The following is a 10,288-nucleotide window of genomic DNA, read 5'->3' as shown; positions in this document are numbered from 1 at the left end:
CATTACATCTGATACGCCTTTCCTGCTTATAGCTTTTTTCTGTGAAATGCCAGCTGACAGGTTTCACTGCTTCTACAAACAGTGTGCAAACAAACTAGGCCTTGCACGCAGAAGTCAGGTTTTGTTTAGGGATTAAGGAAGTACTGGGTCTCCTTAAGGAAATCAAAGACATTCTGTCTATACTGCTACGTGCAAAATGTAATTTGTAGCCACACGAATTCAGAGGACAGTTCTAAAAGCATGGTTTTAAAAAACTCACATGTTAAAATAGCATTTCCATAACTGACAGGGTCATAGGCGTATTTTTCTTTAAAATGTCCTAAACACGGTTTTGTGTCTACATTTGCACAGCTGTCACATCACTCCACGCACAGTAGGCATGTGAGCAGCCAGTGCAGCGCCGTGCAGGAAAAGCCATTTGCAAAGGTGCAGTACTGAGGACTGAACACCTTTATGTGCATTTCAATGTATGGATATGTATTGGGTTTAAAAGTTGGCCTATATATTGTTTTTAAAAAGAAAAGTAACAACTCCCAGGTAGCATTAGCTGTAGTAAAGAGTACATCTTTTGATAGGCCTAGAGAATCATGTGTTAATTTTAAAGCCTGCAGAATGAGGGACTCTATCACAAGCAGAGCTTACAGGAAGGCAGTGCGCCCTGCGGACCATGCATGGCACAGCCAAGCACTGACCTTCCTGCTGGGCTCTAGTGCTGTAGCCTTCAGCAAAACCTGGAATGTAAAATACAGATTAATATACTCTTTTTATCACCTTCTCTCACTAGCATAAAAAAATGTAATGGAGTTAGGTAGACGCAGCTAAATTAGCACATGCTGTTTTGAACGACTAAGCAATGTTTTTGTGCTGGCTCCTTGTGAAGAAACCTGCCCTGCACGATTGACACAGAAAATAATACTGGCGCTGGCCTTCAGCTGAAGCAGGATTCTCTTCTGCTGTATGTTCACCACCCTTCCCCTCTCTGCCTGACTTCCTTCCAGGGACATTCCCTGCCTCTAAATATTCATCATTCCTCTCCCTGCTTTCCTGTCACATTACCCAGACCCAATGATTTCAAAGCAGCCTGTATGCCATAGCCTCTCAGCTTTGATAGGTATAAAAAACACATTCTGTAACAAGCCAATGGTCATACAGTGACCAAACCTGTGACTCATTACAAATGAGACCTCTGTGAACCAACAAGTAAAGCAGATATCGATAGGTTTGAGTTGAAAGGAGGCCCTGAAGCAAGTGATTTGTATGCGCCTAGGGCCCCTGCGCAATATCACCCCTCCCCAAGACAAGAGTACAGAATATTGTTCATTTAAATGGAAACAGCAGTGCAAATTGCCCACGTGTAAAATTCTAGAGAACATAAACATTAATTAACCATATAGCCCTACAGGGATATCCATGCAACCACAAGCTGCGGGAGTTGGGCTCTGCTGGTTTTATTTATCCTTTGTGGAAAATCAAACATATAGTTCTGGAAAGATCAGTGATGCTCAGACTATTTTACAGTCCCCTCACTGTTATTATCACAGGCCTTTAGAAAGTGGAAATTAAAGCTAATAATATCCAGGCTGTGTTATAAAGCATGCCTAGTTCTTCTAATAAACATACCACCAGGTCTCAATCTGCAGCAGCGTGATCAGATAGAACATGGCTGTGCTACTTGTGTTTTATCACACACGGCTAAGAATTAACATATTCTGGGATTTAAAAAAAAAAAAGAAAGAAAAAAAAAGGTGGAAAAGAAAAAGTTTAGTGTATCTTACAGTGATCACCCATTCTAGATTTTTTTGCCAAACAGAAAAGTCAGTCCTTCCAGCTTATTTTGTAGCCTGCTATTAATAACACCAGTCCTTTCCTCTCGTTGTTGAATTTCTGTTGTTCAAGCTGTCACTGCGTTCAGTATTTTCTGCTCATTCTCCAGAAATTCCTGTAATGACACAGAGTAGAATTTATTTCTTCTTAAAAGGAAAAAAAGAAACAACTCACAAAATGTCAGGAAACTTGTTTTGTTTATCCTGTTTTCCCGCACCTTGAGTGGTCACCAGACCTGTAGCTCTGCTGAAAGTTTTCATTAACTACCCAATCCTTGCATTAAAAAAAAGCAAAGTTTGCTTTTTTTAACTGGCGAAAAACTGTCTTTCATGATAGTTTGGTTTAATTCCTGTTCAAAATGAAGGCTGTCCCCAGCTGGAAAAATATTACGAGGCTGATGAGCTGAATGTAGAACAGCAACAATGTCATTAGATACAGGGAGACTGCACAGGTTTAAGGATTGGATATAAGACCAGCAACAGGAACAATATTGGGAAAAATTATTTTTATGGCCAGGACTTAGATGATGCTGGAAAACACAGGTTTAATACTTTGCCCCTGCTTGACTTCAAAAATTGTAGTGCTTTGTTTACAATACGAAATTTTATTTTTTATGTGATAACTGAAATATATTTATGCAAAAAAGTATGATAGAAAATTGAAATTCACCTTTTGAATAAAGCTCTCCTCTGACCATCCCTTCAGAAGAAGATCTACAACAGAGTCAACAGTTAAAATGTGGTAGAATGCTGTGCCAAAAAAAGACAGAAAGACATTCCTAAAAAAATGTCACTTTTTTGTTTTGAAATAATTATTAACATGTTACCATGAAGCACTGCTAGGTCATTCAGGAATTTGACTGTTGCTGACTTGGGGTTTTCTGCTTCAGAATTCATTGCAAAAAGCTCTTCTTTTATCTGCGCATTGCACTGCAAAAAATAATTACAACAAAGTACTTGCCACAGTTTTCTAAATAATTTCCAAATGGTTTCCAAACGATCTCTAGAGAGGTCAGGAGCAATAAGCTAAGTTTTAGCTTATGGAAATACAAAGGTTAATGTATTCCTCTGGACACGCTTTCCTTCAACAACAGCATCCATTTCCTCTTGTTGAACAAATGTTAGCAGTTGCCGAAATCAACACAAGCCAGCTATGTCTATGCTACCAAATAAAATGGATGAAGACGCTGAGAACAGCTGGAGCAGCACCGGTCGTGCGCAAACAGGGAAACTTCCTCACTCACTCCCCCAAAATAAGATGGATTCATTCACGTTGGATCAGCTCTCCCAGTACCCAGCTTGTACTGCCCTAGGTTTGGCTGAAATGTGTTAGGTGGCCCGGGTCAGGCACATTAAACAGCATTCCCTGGTGCAATATAAAAAAAAAAAAATCAGAAAAATCAGAGCTTCTCAGCTTCTGTTAGTGAACTGAACATAAGGAGAGGGGTGTTTGTAGTGTAACCCAAGAGTTTTCTTCCTGAAGGAAGCCTTTGTTTCCGTAAGGATACAATCAGACAGAGCTGCAGAGTAGCTGGTACCTCCATCTGCAGTGCTAGCACACCCCGGCTCGGGCAGCTGCCCTCGCAGCAGCAGAGCTCTGTGCTTGCGGGCAGCGGACAGTGCACAGGGTTCAGATCGCCTGGGAACGGTAGTCTGCATGGCTGCACAAATGTGGGTTCAGGTCCGGATGGCAGCCTGGTAACAGCTGGCAATAGGACCACTTTTACTGCATGTGTTTTACGGGGAAGGAGATTCTACTACTCTGATAGCCTAGGCCCTGAAAGGGATACGGAATATTTTCAAAAGCATGTATTCCAAATTGCACAGGCCTATTCTACATCTCGCGTTCATCTCAGCGCCCTTCACGCGGCAGGACGGCCTTTTCCTACAATCCCTGACTGAATGCAGCAGATACACGATATTGATTATGCCTCAGGGAGACGCCTTGCCCTTGGATATTCCTCTTTGTTTCCTTCCAAATTAAACACAGCCCCACACATTCATTTTAAAGGTCAGGTTTGCCCTGTGCTGTTTATGTTTCATCACCTTCCACGGCTAGTTCTCTGTGAAATGAAAAATGAACAGAGAACTTCATACTGAGAAGGAACACTTTCAAGCTTCAATTTGAATCACTGATTTGAATCTGCAGTTCTCGGTGGTCACAATGTCAAGTTTCCCGTTGATCTCATAGACGTCTCTAGCAGCTTCATACTCTCTGTACGATTTTTCAACTGGCCAATTGCAGCATCACACTTGATCCGCAATTTGTTCCTCAGCTCCAGCTGTTAATAATAAACTCTTCACTGCTAACTGATCTTCATATAGGATTTTTGTAATTAAGTGAAAAAAGTTTTTGTTATGTGGCAGCTTTCATTTAAAAATTTCAAAGTACCATCTGAGACAGGTATCTATGCCCTCTTACCAGCAAGGAGGAAAAGATACAGAGTGGGGAAGCGATTGCTTGTGGTCCACAAGAAAGGAACCAGCTCTGACATGAAGTGACCTTCCCGCTGCAGGGTCACCCAGTGACAGGAGCATCTCTTTTCTGTCACTGGAGGCTCAGGTGTACACAACCGTTTTGTTGTGCTATTCCTGTTCTAATATGGTTGGAGAAACAGGTCTCCCTTTTCTGAACAGAGACAGTTTCTGTGTTGATGTGGCTTCTGTGGAGCTCATCAGAGATATTTGCCCATTACCAGACCACTGGGGCACAAATCCTGCAATCTGACCAGCCTCATAAGAGCCCTTTATGTAGTTTATTGAGCTTGTCTTATGCTTCTCAGCAACTAAAGACACTTTAATTCTTCCTATTAACAGCAGAAGGTGTGACTGGGTTCCTCTTCCACCTAAAAGTTTTGTTCTGGCAGAGAAACAGAAAGCAAAAGCAAACTGATTGTTTGCCTGGGATGTACAGCCCAGCTGAAGCAAGCTGTGGCCAGGCTGCCTGAAGCCCAGCAGCCCTAAGCAAACGGCCCCAGTACGTACTGGGACTGGTTGTGTATGCACCATAGAAATGGCCAGTGCGGGCACAGCAGGTCTGACATGCACTGTGGCTACCACACTCAGGCTCATCAGCTGTAGCAGGTCTGAGGGTGGCTGTCAGGCAGAGCCACTGTGCAAGCTCTGCAGGGACACTCTGGCTGGGAGCGGTAGACGCCCCATGCCTCAGACATTTTGAGCCGCTGCAAATAGCCCCACAGCTATAAAAGTTTCTCACTTCCCACACTGGTGCTGATTGAATGCCTGAAGTCAGAAATGAGGAATACAGATAAAGAGGCAAGGATACAGAAAGATTTTTCAAATATGAGTTACTGAAGTGGCAGAAATTCCTGCCCTAGCAGTAGCAAGCATCTGAAGAGAAGCACGTTCACAAATGCCCTTAGTTCACCAGCTTCTTTTTGACTTGCTCACGTGCCTAAGGAATGCAGAATCAAGCACAAGGGCAGCTTGCTATAAGTGCTGGGTTACAGGCTGAGCTGAGGTCTGAGGCACCCCCCCGATGGGAGCACAGCAACAGAGAGGAAGGTATGTCCCCAGGCCCAGCCTGCCTCCTCCGGTCCCAGTCTCCACGGGTGCCTGATCTTTACTGGGGGGAAATAAAGCTGGTGGTGGAAAGTTTGCAGAAGTAGTGCAGCTAAGTTTTAAGTTATTACCATGTCCTCCTTGAGCTTCCCAGTAGTTTTGATTGACTGCTGAATGGCTCTTTTGACTCGTACCTCTTCATCTTTCTTTTCTACAAAGCAGAGAAAGGGGTTTTAGACAGTGTAATGACTGAACAATAGAGTTAAGCTGTTATAAATAAAACTAGGTTCTATCACTAAGTGACTTGTTTAACTGGTCTGGCATTTGTTTTTAAATGCTTTATATTTGTGTTATGGCCATTTCTATAGATTCCAGCTGTTGCAAAGAGCTCAATTTATATGTGTTTCATAGTTCACCTGAGCCATAGGCAGACAAAGAGCTATGGCACGCCATTTTTGGAAACAGCAAGAGAAAGTCCCACTATGTAGAGGAGCTACTTAATACTTACCTAAAAATTATTTCCTCAGTTCTTCATATTTCGTATACTTCTCTTCTGTTTCTCTCTGGGTTTCTTCCAAGGTTAGCCTGCTTATGTTTAATTCTTGTTCTTTTTAAAGTAGATTTTCACTTGCAGTTTTGATTTCATTCTTTAATGAAACTAAATATTAATCAATAATCTATCTAAGCAGCATTCAATGCATTAATAATTCAACATATCCAGAAGAAAAAAAAAACACACAAAAGAATACTGGAAGTGATCCCAAGAGGTCATCTTAGTCCATCTCTCTGCTCTACAGAATCAATTAGACCTAAGTACCCATGACAGATGTTTGATTTGTCCTTAAAAACCCTGGTGGTAGAGATACCATGTCTCAGACAACTGATTCCAGGGTTTTACTATTTGTGCTGTCAGTGCTTTCTTAGGGCCTAACTTTTCCTTAAGTTAAATCTATTCTGTTCCCTGTTATTTGTCTCAACAAGTGGACAAGGAGAAAAGCTTATCATCTTGCTGTGAATTTTTATTTATTTGGTAGTTACTACCATGTCTTCTCTTAGATTTACCGATTTTAAATGGAAAAGCTGCACACTTCTTCCACCTTTTTTTGATCATCTTTACTGAACTCCTTTTGGATCTCAAAATAATCTACATCCTCCTTTAAATGAGGTGATCAATACCAGACGCTGTACTCCAGCTGTGTCCTACCAAAACCAGCTAGAGCAGAGAACATACATCATAAGCCTTGCCAGGCTATCTGCCTTTTTATACAGACTGGTTTGACAGTTGTCTTTTTCATTACTACAAATCTTTGTTGACTTAATGTTCAACTTTTCAGCTTTAGCTCTATTTATCGCTGTTTAAATATCTCCCTCATGATGGATTTGTACAGATAACTATTTCTACCTAAACGCAAAAATACAGATTTTTTTTTTTTTTATGATGACCTTTTCCCCCCAGAATTACTTATCCAACTTGCTAAAGTAATTCTGAATTCTACTTCTGCCCTGCAGAGGGTGCTCCCACTCTTACCGTGTTCGTCATCTGCAGATAGGATAAGTATTGGCTCTATCCTATCACCTGAGTCATTAAGGAAAAAACAGATTAATTCCAGTATGAGAGCAGACTTCCTGCAAACTAGCAGGGACCATTATTCTATTTTGACAGTAAAGCATGGGTAATTATTATCTAGGATGATTTTTCCAACTGTTTTTGTACCTGGGATTCCTCAACCTGGAAAAGAGACAACGGAAGGGACATACAATAAAGGTGTGTAGAAATCACACACCTTTGCTGGACTAGATGGGAAGGCACCAGTTATTCACTGTTTCTCATAACACAAGAAATTCAAGATGCCAATAAACTTTTGAGACAGCAGGTTTAAAACAAAAGAAAATTCTTATCCTTCTTAAATGAATTATGTTATAGGTTGTTATGGAGGATAAATGTGTATGTGAGCTAAAAGAATCAATCAGTGATAGGAGAATATTGCGCTGAAGATCCAGCATAGCATAAAATTCCATCAAAAGCTATTAAATGCAGATACCATCTCCATCCAAAGAAGTTCCTGACACTTCATTTGTCATGGAGATTATACAGAAGAAGGGTCATTCTATATTTGACTGCTCTTACATTACTTCTCCAAGCAGGACTATTGATCACTGCGGAAGACAGGATCCTGGTAGGACCAACATTGTGTCTTACCCAGTATAGCTATTTTGGGAACTGAAGGTGATTTGAGCTTCACTCACCTATTCTTGACGTGCACTTAAATATAATCATGAATAGCTCTGAAATGGCTTCAGCCACTTAACTACCTGAAGGTGAATTTCATTAGACTCAGACGATCTGAAGGCATCTGAGTTCTCTAGGTACGCTTGCTAACTGGTTCCTTCCTTATCCTTGCCTGAAATATTACTTTTCGGATGCTGGCATTAGTATACTAGGCATTTGATTCTGCTGACCCATCAGCGAAGCAAAACAAACTTAAATAGTTTGTCTTACCACAAATATGGAGTGCTTTCATGTTATTCCACGTGTCCTTTCTTATCAGCATGTCATTCTGTGGCTTGACCTGTGTCATGTTGCTGCTCCATGCCCAGCCATAGGCATATTTTTTCAATCATACTAATATTTGTTTAATACAAATGTAACTACAATGCTCCTGGATCTGAGCTGTACATCCCCCTATAACAGGGCTGCACAGATTTACCAGCCTGGGAATCTTTGTACTCTGTTACATCAACATGGGGAAGAAGAACTACTAGCTCTTAAAGACTAAGCATATCATCACCCAATACTATTACAAATCTGTACATTTTAATTTGTCTCATTCTTTAGCTTTAAAAAAATCTGACCTTCGGTTTTAACGAAAGAAAAAATGTCTAATTCAATGTATGTGCATCTCTCAGCATAGTGAAATCTCATCTTGGTTAAGGCCAAAGAAACACAAGTCACAAGTTAAATGACTTTTCAGTGGAAAAATACATCTCTTCTCTTTTGCTGCAGTAGGTAAAAACACAGAAAGGGAGAACAGGAACAACCTATATAGACTGGGAGACTTGAAGAACAATATTAAGAGAAAGACAAGATGATACCCCGGAAATAAAGCCATTCAAAGAAATGAAACTAGGCCCAGGATGTGAAGTAACACCAGGACTCTGAACTCTCTTCTTTAGAGGACATTAATGTCAAATGCTGCACTACATGTTTTTGTTCCCTCTGAGACTCTCAAGTCAGGTAAGTCGTATCCACTTCTGTGATCAAATACTAGAAATATCAGAAAACCTCAAAGTATAGATGTTTGGATATGCTCCTGAGCTGTATTTTTTTTAAGAACTGTAGCAGAAGGATGGGTAAAAAGAATGAAAAAACTGGAAAATATGGAGGAGAACAGACAAAATGGCTCCCTTGGCAGGTACAGGTATGTGAAGAAGGCAGAGAAAGGAAGGTGATCTGAGTCTCATTTCTACGTACTACTTTGATATCATGCATCACTGTGATGCTCCAGACAGAGCAGAATGAACCTGATCTGACATGACTCTTACAAAGGAATTTATTCCCCTTACACGGACCATCTTCATGAGACAGCATTCGGACAGGATCATTTTACAGATGAAAATAGTGGAGAGCAAGTGCAAGAAAATGCTGAAAGCTCCAAGAAAAACGGGGAAGAAAAAAAAGCGACTTCAATTGTTTCATCAAAATGGTAAGAAAAGAAAGCAAAGCAGGAAAACAGTTAAAAAAGGAGAAAATGTTAGAGTGTGTCACTGAATGAAAATAAACAGTTACAATTACTTTTTCAACCTGGCTCTGTCCAGGCCACGAAGGAAAGGGCAACTCTCTGACAACAGTTTCATCAGCACTATATTAGATGAGGGAAAAACTCTTTTAGAATGGATCGTATTAAAGAAAAGACAGAGAGAGAGTTGAGGTATATTTAGCATCTCTTTTGTATATTCTGCATAGCTCAACTGCCAGAAAGAGCATGAGAATGAATCCAGCACAACTGTTTATTTAGCAGTGACAGTCTCAGCCCTGATTTTTAGGGAAGCTTGAGCAGTTACATGACCATAACTCCCTTGTGTGATATGGGAGCATAACCTCTCCACCAGCAAAATGAGAAAGATCCTCACGGCCTTCTGTAAATCTACCTTTCTAAGGTCAGACATACAAAGAGGATATTTCCTACACCCCTGGCATTTGATTTATCCTATCTTAAATCGCTGTTGACCAAGAGTCAGACAGTTTCCCTGGGGATAGAGTGTATGCTATATACCAAAGATCGGAGAAGCCCTTGAAATCTTTGAAAGCTCTGCGTAGTTCATATTCAGCATTTTAGTGTCCTACTTTCTTTGGGAAAGAAAGCTCATCGGTGTTTTAAAGAACACTGACACTAAGTAGCTTTGGGTTATGTCTTGCACACCATCAGTCACTCCAATAGATTTACAACAATAATTCAGAGGAGAATTTGACCTGTGTCTAAAATCAAGCTGGCCTATTTCCATGAATGTCGGCCTGTTTACCCAAAAATTATGAAACAGATTCTACATTAACAGGTTACACATCGGGAGGCTCACTGCAAAGCTAAACTGGACGTGTCTCAGGACTGAATCTGGTCCTGCACATATTTTTGTTTTAAAAAGGGAGGCATCCCTTCTGAGAAACACCTTCACTGCATTCTTTTGACATAGATGCCTCTATGTACATGAACATATATATGTACATATACGTATATGGATGTGTACTTATTCCAGTGTCTCAATCTGAGGGTCTTAAGTGCTTTTGACCATAAAAAAACCCCAAAACACCAACCTGAAAAGTAGAGAATTTTCTTGAAACAGTTACTGACAGGTGGGTCACATTTGAGCATAGCTCCAATGAGCATAGCTGCAATGAAGTGCAACAAACATTGCCAATTCATCCACCAGAAATCTTCCTAAGGTTA

This window comes from Pygoscelis adeliae, unplaced genomic scaffold (assembly GCF_000699105.1).
Source record: "Pygoscelis adeliae isolate BGI_AS28 unplaced genomic scaffold, ASM69910v1 Scaffold179, whole genome shotgun sequence".
Lineage (NCBI taxonomy): Eukaryota > Metazoa > Chordata > Aves > Sphenisciformes > Spheniscidae > Pygoscelis > Pygoscelis adeliae.
The sequence above is the reverse complement of the archived record's forward strand: the minus strand, read 5'-3'. Positions refer to the sequence as shown.